Genomic DNA, 12210 nt, shown 5'->3' on the forward strand with positions numbered 1-12210 from the left:
GAGACAGAACGAGCAAGTCGTTCACCCGCCATTTGTTCCTCAAGGCGGTAACTCAACACAAGGACACGCGGATAATTGTAAGCGTCAACATTTATGAAAATGTTTGTCATTTGATAAGGTTGTTATTATAATTATCTGTTTCTGTTAATGTCGCAAACTATTATTTTCTCTAGGCTAACGTTAGTAACTCTGCCTGGATACTTTCATGCTAGCTAACTAACGTTAACACTAACTTAGTTGTTCGCTAGATAGTACAAGGCGGGAAAGCAGGGCAAACAGATGTGATGGTTGTATTATTAGCTAGCTTACTGTATTGGTCTAGTTATCTAAGAACGGTTAGATATGTTTTCTGGTAAAGGGTGTGGAGGGATTGTTTTTGACAGGAACATAAAAAAAATTGCTAGAGTCTAACATCAACGTTACTCTCTGGGTACCTGCAAATGCTAGCTAGCTAATTAGGCGTGAAGCTGGGTGGTTTGCTAACTAACTGTAGTATGGGTTAACTAACGTTAGCTACTGTTGGGTTAACCTTGGGGTCATGATAGGGGCGGTACCAAATGTTTGATGTATTATAATAATTGATTATGCTTATGTTGTATTAATAGAAGGGGAAGGGTAATAAGACCCTTCCCCCCTTACATGTATAGGGTCCTAGACTACAGATTAACTATATATATATATATATATATATAGTTAATTGCTCAAAAAAATAAAGGGAACACTTAAACAACACAATGTAACTCCAAGTCAATCACACTTCTGTGAAATCAAACTGTCCACTTAGGAAGCAACACTAATTGACAATAAATTTCACATGCTGTTGTGCAAATGGAAAACAGGTGGAAATTATAGGCAATTAGCAAGACACCCCCAATAAAGGAGTGGTTCAGCAGGTGGTGACCACAGACCACTTCTCAGTTCCTATGCTTCCTGGCTGATGTTTTGGTCACTTTTGAATGCTGGCGGTGCTTTCACTCTACTGGTAGCATGAGACGGAGTCTACAACCCACACAAGTAGCTCAGGTAGTGCAGCTCATCCAGGATGGCACATCAATGCGAGCTGTGGCAAGAAGGTTTGCTGTGTCTGTCAGCGTAGTGTCCAGAGCATGGAGGCGCTACCAGGAGACAGGCCAGTACACCAGGAGACGTGGAGGAGGCCGTAGGAGGGCAACAACCCAGCAGCAGGACCGCTACCTCCGCCTTTGTGCAAGGAGAAGCAGGAGGAGCACTGCCAGAGCCCTGCAAAATGACCTCCAGCAGGCCACAAATGTGCATGTGTCTGCTCAAACGGTCAGAAACAGACTCCATGAGGGTGGTATGAGGGCCCGACGTCCACAGGTGGGGGTTGTGCTTACAGCCCAACACCGTGCAGGACATTTGGCATTTGCCAGAGAACACCAAGATTGGCAAATTCGCCACTGGCGCCCTGTGCTCTTCACAGATGAAAGCAGGTTCACACTGAGCACAGGTGACAGAGTCTGGAGACACCGTGGAGAACGTTCTGCTGCCTGCAACATCCTCCAGCATGACCGGTTTGGCGGTGGGTCAGTCATGGTGTGGGGTGGCATTTCTTTGGGGGGCCGCAGAGCCCTCCATGTGCTCGCCAGAGGTAGCCTGACTGCCATTAGGTACCGAGATGAGATCCTCAGACCCCTTGTGAGACCATATGCTGGTGCGGTTGGCCCTGGGTTCCTCCTAATGCAAGACAATGCTAGACCTCATGTGGCTGGAGTGTGTCAGCAGTTCCTGCAAGAGGAAGGCATTGATGCTATGGACTTGCCCGCCCATTCCCCAGACCTGAATCCAATTGAGCACATCTGGGACATCATGTCTCGCTCCATCCACCAACGCCACGTTGCACCACAGACTGTCCAGGAGTTGGCGGATGCTTTAGTCCTGGTCTAGGAGGAGGATCCCTCAGGAGACCATCCGCCACCTCATCAGGAGCATGCCCAGGCGTTGTAGGGAGGTCATACAGGCACGTGGAGGCCACACACACTACTGAGCCTCATTTTGACTTGTTTTAAGGACATTACATCAAAGTTGGATCAGCCTGTAGTGTGGTTTTCCACTTTAATTTTGAGTGTGACTCCAAATCCAGACCTCCATGGGTTGATCAATTGGATTTCCATTGATTATTTGTGGGATTTTGTTGTCAGCACATTCAACGATGTAAAGAAAAAAGTATTTAATAAGATTATTTAATTCATTCAGATCTAGGATGTGTTATTTTAGTGTTCCCTTTATTTTTTTGAGCAGTGTATATGCATTATAAGGTTTAATATTGTTCCACAGTTATTTTCTAGTTTCTGCCTCTTATAAAGAAACGGTCTGAGAGATGTGTGAGTTATGGCAGTCAAAACAGGGTGTCTGTGAGAAAGAACCCTGCAGGGGAGTGAAAGAGATAAGAGACTAGTCAGATATTCCACTATAAATCAACTTGGGGAGCGGACATTTACTGCTGAGCCTTTAGTACCAATTCTGTCTCCATGTTCAGGCCACCCGCTGTCCAGATGAAATCCTGAAAATGGCAGAAATATGCATAAGGGAAGAATAAGAAAAAGAGGAAGATGATGAAGTAAAATACAACAGAAGCGTGTATGTAATCAGTCCAAAGGGTTGTGATATTGTCTACTGAAGTATCACCAGCTTTATTCATTTTAATGTGATATGCTCCTCCACTGCCTAGGAGGGCCTGAAGAAGAACACACAGTCCACAAAATGACACGAGGGTCAACAAATAGATACTTACACTTTCTCTGTGCAGATTCTCCTCTCCTCCTGGAACCCAATGATCCAACCTTGCCAAAACAGAAAGGATCATCCATTCCCTTGCCACGCTCTCACAGTTGGCCTTTTTCTAGTGAGGGGACAAAGGAAGAGGAGAGCGAGGACTTCTTTCTGACAGCTTACCTGATGCCATGGAGAATTTAAACTTTACAGAGATTAGAATAGTCAACCAAGGCCTGTGTACTACTGACCCTCCCATGGTAAGACCTTTGCTGTAAAGAAAGCAAGAAAGACCAGTTTATATGTTTATAGTCAACTACTGTTCAAACTATAACACATGTTATTGTCTATGCATTGTAGACGGTTCCCAGTCACTTTGAACCTGAAATCTATAGTCATGAGGGCAAGGGAGCATACCGGTAACTTTTTTCCCCCTCATTAATAGTTTAAGGACAATATCAACATTTTTAAATCAAATTTTGGAAATGTTATTCAAATGTAATTTTAATAATTGTTTGTTCTACAGGTTCCAGTGCAGTATAACAGGCCTGGTGTTTAGGATGGAGGGAGAGGGAGAGGTGCTCTATAGGACAGTCCCCTGGGACAGGAGGCGTCTAGCCCAGAGTAGAAAGAGGCCTGCAGGACCCCTGTTCAAGTTTACATGCCTTAAGTTGTCTGTCTGTCAACTACGCCTCCCACACTGAGATTCATTCTGGTAAGAAATACATTTCCAGGGAGGTTATAGACTATGTATTCTTAATCACCATCACTACTCCGCTACTGGGTTGTCATTGTCATCTGAACAGAAGACTGTTCTCTTTCTCATCTAGAGGGTGGATGTGACTTCCTGTCTGTAGCCCATGTGACTGATGAGAGTATGGAGTTTCTCCTTCCCCGTGAGGCAACAGAAACTCACATCATATTAAACATCACTGGATTCTGCAAATATGGCATCACCAAGGAACAGGAAGCTCCTGTCTCTCCTATCCGTGCTCTGGTGCTACTATTTTACCAACTCCCAGATGATAACAATAAGTCCACCCTAAATGTGTTGTTGCTGCCCAGAAATGTTGACATTGCTGAGGTTAGTAGATCAGAGTTGTCAAACTCCTCTTTTGGTTGGAATTCTATCAAATTCGTGCTCTTGAACTCACCTTTTGCCACAGAACAATATTTTGGGGTGTAATATAATTCTAAATGGTGAATCCAGACCTGGGGGCATCTCACTCACCAACCCAACATCTTAACCATTACATCAAGATGATACTCTCAAGGTCCGAGGGCGACATTTGGGCTTCCATGTTTCAGGTACTGCTTGCTAAATCATGACACTGTGTTCAACCCCACAGGCCTGTGGCACCAGTACCAGCAGCTCCTGTCCAGGTCCAACCCCATGGGCCTGTGGCACCAGTACCAGCAGCTCCTGTCCAGGTCCAACCCCATGGGCCTGTGGTACCAGTACCAGCAGCTTCTGTCCAGGCCCAGCGTCATGAGCCTGCAGCTCCTACTGCTGCTGTCCGTGAAGATCAACCAGACTTGAGATGATCAAATCAGTGGCTTCCAAATATAAATGTAATGAAGTGTTTATCTTAAAAGAGCAATCTGTGATTTAAGTGAATGATAATGTGGAAAATAAATGCCTCATGAGCTTAGTTCAACTGCCATTCCCCATTAGAGGCCAAAATAAACTTGTTTTACTCAATTCTTTGTAAACAATGGAATGGTTTAAATAAACACTAAGCCTTAAAACAACTATCATGTTGATATCATGGATGCTCAGTCCTCTATGAACTAGAGTTGTTAAAGTGGTTTGTTATTTTCTGAACCACAGATTGACCCTTGACATGCCAAATTCATTAATGGTCAGATAAGGGAAATATTTGTATATAGGAAAGAGCTTGCAAGTAAGCGTTTCTCTGTATCCTTTACACCCGATGTATCCTATGCATGTGACGAATAAAAGTTTAATTTAAATTGTATTTATAGTAGGCTACAATGCATTAGTAGGGCTGGGAATTACCAGGGACCTCACAATTCAATATCATCACGATACTTAGGTGCCCAAACCATATGTATTGAGATTCTCATGACTATACTACACAAAAATTAACGCAATATGTAAAGTGTTGGTCCCATTTTGTCACGAACCGGCTTGTAGCCCGTGACAATGCAGAGATCAAGGAATAACGTAAACTATATACAATTAACAATGGTGTGTAGTGGTAGGGTTGTCAAACCCACTCCCCCCATAAAACCAGGGACCACCAAGTACCCCGGAACACCACCCCAACCAAACAAACTACTGCCCGAATTAACACCATCTTCCAGCCAACCTCATCCTCCCCAGACCTCGGCAACCTTTGCGCACAGGAAGCAATCTTTAATAGGGAAGAAAACGAGAACAGATGACAGGAAAACACAAAATAACCAGTGGCCAGTCACGTGACTCTTCTAAGGTGGTGTCAGCCCTCTGGTTCTTGATTAGATCAGAGCGGGACACAGATAACAGGGAAAGTATTGACAGATTTATTTGGAACATTATTGTTAGCCGGTGCAGTGACCAGATCACCACGGCTCATGGAACACGGCACCACACACGCAGAGAACATCTCTGGGAAACTGTTCTCTCATCGGGAATCGCTTCAAACGACGGCTTAGTGGAAACCGTTAGAGGTAGAGACACAACAGGCTATACACGCTCACCAGCCAAGTAATTCCCTGAATCAGTCTCAGTAGAGAAGGGTAACATTGACTAACACAAACAACTCAGAGGCACATGTGTCACTCAGGATCTTCACTGGCACTGGGTCATTACTTCTTAACAGAGACAACCCTCTGTAACGAAAGGTTAACAATCTGGGTCAATTAGGACTTTCACATGTACCTGGGCATGAGATGGAGTGAATGGATGTGGGACAGGCACTGCTAACACCGTAGGCTTTGGTTTAACATAGCGCGAGTACTGAATTTACCCGTGGCCCTAAGAACAGGACATTTGTTTTTTTCAATGACCTGAACCATGACAGTAGTGAGTCTTGACTGAAGTCAGGTTTACCACAGGAGCCAGGCTCTACCCTAGATGAATGAAGTTCTGCATGTGAACCAGAGCATCTCGGTGGGCAAGGCCCAAATCTCGCCGAACGCCCCCACTCACTCTGGGGATCTGCAAAGCCATTTCTGTGAGTCAAAACCTACTCGTCCACCAAAACCGCAGCTTCCGAGACAGTCTTCACTTTTCGTTTGTTAATGTACGTGGCTATTCGATCAGGGATTGTGTCCTTAAATTGCTCTAGCATAATCAGATCACACAGCCCCTGGAAAGTTGTAAACGCAGAGGGGGAACACCAGCGTTTAAACTGAAGTAAACTCTCGCGAAAACTCAACCTGAGTCTGTTTAGCCTTTTTTTAAGTTCTAAATCGTTGGCGGTAAGCCTCAGGAACCAATTCATAAATGTGTAACAGCCATTTGAACCGCATCATTGCTGAATATGCTTCCTGTGCTTTACCAGTCAACACACACTGCAACATTAAAGTGAATCAGGCCAACTCCTAGCGTCAGCAACGCACTCAAACATCTCAGGGTCCTTCTCATAACATTTTGGCAACAGCCGTAGGTTTACAACAATATCAAATGTGTCCAGGGCACGACCAAGAGAGGAGCAACCCCTTGGTAAATCAGGGTCACCTTCCCAAAGCAAACTCCCGACAGCTTTCCTTCCCTAACCAACTCTAGCCGCTCTTGTTGCAATTTGATTTTAGCATGCTCCAAATCCTGTTTAAATTCCTTTTCATACTTAACATTCATGCTCCAGTTTAGCCTGTTCCTGCTCTAGCTGTAACAGAAGCAGTTCTTTCTGCTGTTCTAAAGGAAGACTTCTAGGGCTAACAGACAGAGCGGCCATTGTAACGAAACGGGGAGATGGCTGGGGAGGTGGTGGGTCCTCGGCAGAGGCTGCCCCAGTGGTAACTTCAAGTAAACCACTCTCCATCAGATAGACCTTCAATATCAACCTAACAGAATTGTTTATGTTTGTCACTAATTTCAACCTGGTAGTGTTCAGCGATCTTCAACAGCTGTTCTTTAGTACATCATTCTAACATTCCTCTGATGGAACGTGAATTAACTCATCTACATTAGACACCATAGTCACAAGTACCTGCTAAAAAGCATCTTCCCCTCTGCCTAGCACACCAGACCACAAGAGAAGCGCCAATCACACTGGGCACCACAGGAGAGAGATGAGATATAAGGAGCTTCCCCAAATTCTACAATAACTCAACACCAATCTTCATGTGGATTCGCGGTGGGTAATTACGCACTGTAGCCCACTGGCATGGAAACCCCCCAGCATGCTGGCGGATTCCCCCTAAGCCACGGATGTGCCCCCGAGACAACTGCTCCGTCCACGGACACCACACAAAAATAACAAACAAAATAACCATGTTCAACATATTCCAAAGTGGAACACATTGCTAAACCTAACAGGGGAAAAGAAAGGCTATAGCTCCAGGTAGCAAATAGCACTACCCTACCCAAATCTCCCACTGAGGTACACAGCTGAATGTGCTCACCTCCTCAGACCGATGTCCCAACAGCGAGTAAAGCAAGAGTTTCCAGCCTGGGCAGGGGCCTGGAAACTAACCAATATTACTCTGCAACACAGCACACAACCAACTATCCACCACAGTGGCAAGTTTACCAAACAAATGAATGCAACCAACCCTGGTCACCAAACAGCACAACTCAAATCTGTAACAAAAGATAAACAAAGCACCTACAGAGTTTATCAAACACAATACCAGTTAGCCTAACACTAGTATTAGGCCTAGTGGCCTACTTCTCCATGCAACACACAATTTGATGACATCACCAGACAACCACAACTCTGTCTAAGGCACTATACAGAACACTTATTAGACTATGTAGTGAATACCAACCAAAGCGCATCCCAATTAGCATTAACCCATCATAATGCAACAAAAACTATACTCCAAAATGTCTAGGCATGGAGAGAGTGTCAATGAATGGAGGTAAGGTGTATTTATCCCAGGACACACCAGAGCACAGGTGTATCCCATTTCGCTGACGACTCTCCCGGCTCCGCCCACCGACATCCTATTAAGGAAAACAAGAGTTTTACACGTCCCAGTTTTGGGACTGGTGCAGCAGATAATAGTTCCTGTAACACAAGATAAATGATGAAACAGGAGAACGTGGCTTCTCTTTCAAAGGTCCTCTCAATTATCTTTATTGAACATTCTCGCCTCCCTACCTCTGAGGAAGCACAGTTCCCTCTCAGCCCAGTCAAAACTGTTCGCTGCTCTGGCACCCCAATGGTGGAACAAGCTCCCTCACGACGCCAGGACAGCGGAGTCAATCACCACCTTCCGGAGACACCTGAAACCCCACCTCTTTAAGGAATACCTAGGATAGGATAAAGTAATCCTTCTAACCCCCCCCCCCTTAACAGATTTAGATGCACTATTGTAAAGTGGTTGTTCCACTGGATATCATAAGGTGAATGCACCAATTTGTAAGTCGCTCTGGATAAGAGCGTCTGCTGAATGACTTAAATGTAAATGTAGTATTTTTTCATTGTACTTCTCTTTAAAGTCTATTTAATAATCTGTCTCATACCTGACATATTACTTCATACACATATCAAACATACATTTACCCATCAAAAATATTAAATTCCAACCCAATTCACATCCTCAAATTCTTTACATTTATACCCCAAACACATTTACACTTAACTTGAATTCATTCACCTGTTTAGGTTATAATTATGTAGTTGACTGTTGCCCACTAAAGCCCCATAGGAGACTAAAACATGAAAGCCTTTAGACTGGTATAACTCATTAGAAGTTACTTTATACCCATGCTCAAAATACATTCACCCAGTGTAAGAAGGGCTAATAGAAAGACAAGAATATTGCAAATGACATTAATGCTAATTATTGGAAAATGACTGAACAGGCTACCTTACATAATTCGAAAGAGGAGATTCTCATGATTAAAATGGTGTCAATTTTTTTTTTAAATATCTAAATATACACATTGCGAGATATTTGGCAAAACAGACAGACACACCTATATTTCCCTGTAGTAAACAATGGGACGCCCTCAGAGTTCCATGAGTAATTTTTCGTTGTTTACATGTTAACTATAAACAAGTGAGCAGGTCTCCAATGCCAACAGTAGCGAAGCTGCCATTGTGACATAGTACAATAAACTGGGATTAGAACATTCAGAAGGCGAGTTGGTGCCACAGTGTTCAATAGAACTAATAGGAGTTGGCAGTGTGAAAAATGCCCTAAAATAAGGCCTGTTTTTTGGGCTCCACCAAGGATGTAATATACTAGTTTTTATTAGAAAAAAAGTATTGTTAAAAATGTCATGTGTCCAGCGTACCGAAGCCAAGAACCAACTGACTGGAGTTAGTAAACAGCTAACCAGAGCTAGTCAAAAGCTAACCGGAACTAGTCAAACTAACCGGAACTAGTCAAAAGCTAACCGGAGCTAGTCAAAAACTAACCGGAGCTTGTCAAAAGCTAACCGGAGCTAGTCAAAAGCTAACCGGAGCTAGTCAAAAGCTAACCGGAGCTAGTCAAAAGCTAACCGGAGCTAGCAACCTGGTGGAGGGGGATCTGATCGTGACGCCCACTTGATGTCCGCGTACACCTCCCACACCACCGGTGCCACCAGACAAGAGGCCGGAAGTATGGGAGTGGGATCGATTGACCGCTCCTCGGTATCATAGAGACGGGACAGTGTGTCAGCCTTCTCGTTTTGGGAACCTGGTCTATACGAGATGGTGAAACGAAATCTGGTGAAAAACATTGCCCACCTTGCCTGACGGGGATTCAGTCTCCTCGCTGCCCGGATGTACTCCAGATTACGGTGGTCAGTCCAGATGAGAAAAGAGTGTTTCGCTCCCTCAAGCCAATGTCTCCACACCTTCAGGGCTTTTACCACAGCTAACAACTCCCGGTCCCCCACATCATAGTTACGCTCCGCCTGACTGAGCTCCTTAGAGAAGAAAGCGCAGGGGCGAAGCTTGGGGGGCGTGCCCGAGCGCCCTGAGAGCACGGCTCCAACCCCAGCCTCAGCAGCATCCATCTCCACTATGAATGGCAAAGAGGGGTCCGGATGTGCCAAGACGGGAGCATCGGTAAACAGAGCCTTCAGAAGACAAAAAGCTCTGTCCGCCTCCGCCGACCACCTCAAACGCACCGGACCCCCTTCAGCAGTGAGGTAATGGGAGCAGCCACCTGTCCAAAACCCCGGATAAACCTCTGGTAGTAATTGGTAAACCCTAAAACCGCTGCACCTCTTTTACCGTGGGTGGAGTCGGCCAATTACGTACGGCCGCAATGCGGTCACATTCCATCACCACCCCAGATGTGGAAATGCGATACCCCATGAAGGAGACAGCTTGTTTGGAGAACACACATTTCTCGGCCTTGATGTATAGGTCATGCTCCAACAGTCATCCAAGTACCTTGCGCACCAGAGACACATGCGCTGCGCGTGTAGCGGAATAGATCAGAATGTCATCGATGTAAACTACCACACCCTGCCCGTGCAGGTCCCTGAGAATCTCGTCTACAAAGGATTGGAAAATTGCTGGAGCATTCTTCAACCCATACGGCATGACGAGGTACTCATAATGGCCAGATGTGGTACTAAACGCGGTCTTCCACTCATCTCCATCTCGGATACACACCAAGTTATACACGCTCCTGAGATCCAGTTTTGTGAAGAAGCGTGCTCCGTGAAATGACTCCATCGCCGTGGCGATGAGAGGTAGCGGGTAACTGAATCCCACTGTGATGGAATTTAGACCTCGATAGTCAATACACAGACGCAGACCTCCATCCTTCTTCTTCACAAAAAAGAAACTCGAGGAGACGGGTGACATGGATGGCCGAATGTATCCCTGTCTCAGAGATTCAGTGATATGTCTCCATAGCCACTGTCTCCTCCTGTGACAAGGGATACACGTGACTCCTAGGAAGTGCAGCTTTAACCTGGAGGTCTATTGCACAATCCCCTTGTCGATGAGGTGGTAATTGGGTCACCCTCTTTTTACAGAAAGCGATAGCCAAATCGGCATATTCAGGGGGAATGCGCACGGTGGAGACTTGGTCCGGACTCTCCACCGTCGTCGCACCGATGGAAACACCTAAACACCTACCTGAGCACTCCTCTGACCACCCCTCAAGAGCCCCCCGTCTCCATGAAATTTTAGGATCGTGATCAGCCAACCAGGGAATCCCCAGCACCACCGGAAACGCAGGAGAGTCAATGAGGTAGAGACTGATCCGCTCCTCATGCCCCCCCCCCGTCACCATGTCCAGTGGAACCATAGCCTCCCCGACCAGCCCTGACCCAAGTGGTCGACTATCTAAGGCGTGCATGTGGAAGGGTTGATCCAACAGTATCAAGGGAATACCTAACCTATTCGCGAACCCACAATCAATAAAGCTCCCCGCTGCGCCTGAATCTACTAGCGCCTTATGCTGGGAGTGAGGGGAAAACTCAAGAAAGGAAACTAACACATACATTTGACCAGAGCTCTGGGTGAGTCTGGTGCGGACTCACCTGAGGTGTTCGAGCAGTGCTCTGCCTGCCCTCTCGACTCCCAGACGAGCTCCTCCAGCACCGGTCAGCAGCGTGTCCTCTCCAACCACAACTGGTGCAGGAGGAGGCTCCTCCTCCAGTCGACCTAGCAGAAGTACCTCCCAATTCGATGGGCGTCGGAGCAGGCGGGCTGGGAGGTGGAATGAACAGGACCCGATCAGAACACCCACGGGCAGCCAGCAAGTTGTCCAGTCTGATGGAGATGTCGATTAGCTGGACCAACGTGAGGGTGGTGTCCCGGCAAGCTAGCTCCCTGCGGATGTCCTCTCGTAGGCTACACCTATAATGGTCGATCAGGGCCCTGTCATTCCACCCCGCGCCGGCGGCCAGGGTCCGGAACTCCAGCGCAAAGTCCTGTGCGCTCCTCGTCTCCTGCCTTAGATGAAACAGACGTTCACACGCCGCTCTACCTTCAGGTGGATGGTCAAACACAGCCCGGAAACGGCGGGGGAACTCTGGGTAATTGTCCCTCGCTGAGTCTGGGCCATCCCAGACTGCGTTGGCCCACTCCAGGGCTATCCCCGAAAGGCAGGAGACGAGGGCGTTAACACTCTCCTCTCCGGAGGGAGTCGGGTGAACGGTCGCCAGGTAAAGATCTAATTGGAGCAGGAACCCCTTGCACCCGGCAGCCGCCCCATCGTGCTCCCTCGGAAGTGCGAGTCGAATCCCGCTGGGGCTGGACACCGTTGAAGAGGGTGGTGGTGCAAGCTGAAGAGTGGCTGAAGACGGGGTAGGGATACCACTTCTCTCCCATCTCTCCATTCTCGCCAACACTTGATCCATAGCCGTCCCCAAACGGTGGAGAACTGCTGTATGCTGATGGACACGCTCCT

Source organism: Salmo salar, chromosome ssa02 (genome assembly GCF_905237065.1).
Source record: "Salmo salar chromosome ssa02, Ssal_v3.1, whole genome shotgun sequence".
Taxonomy (NCBI): domain Eukaryota; kingdom Metazoa; phylum Chordata; class Actinopteri; order Salmoniformes; family Salmonidae; genus Salmo; species Salmo salar.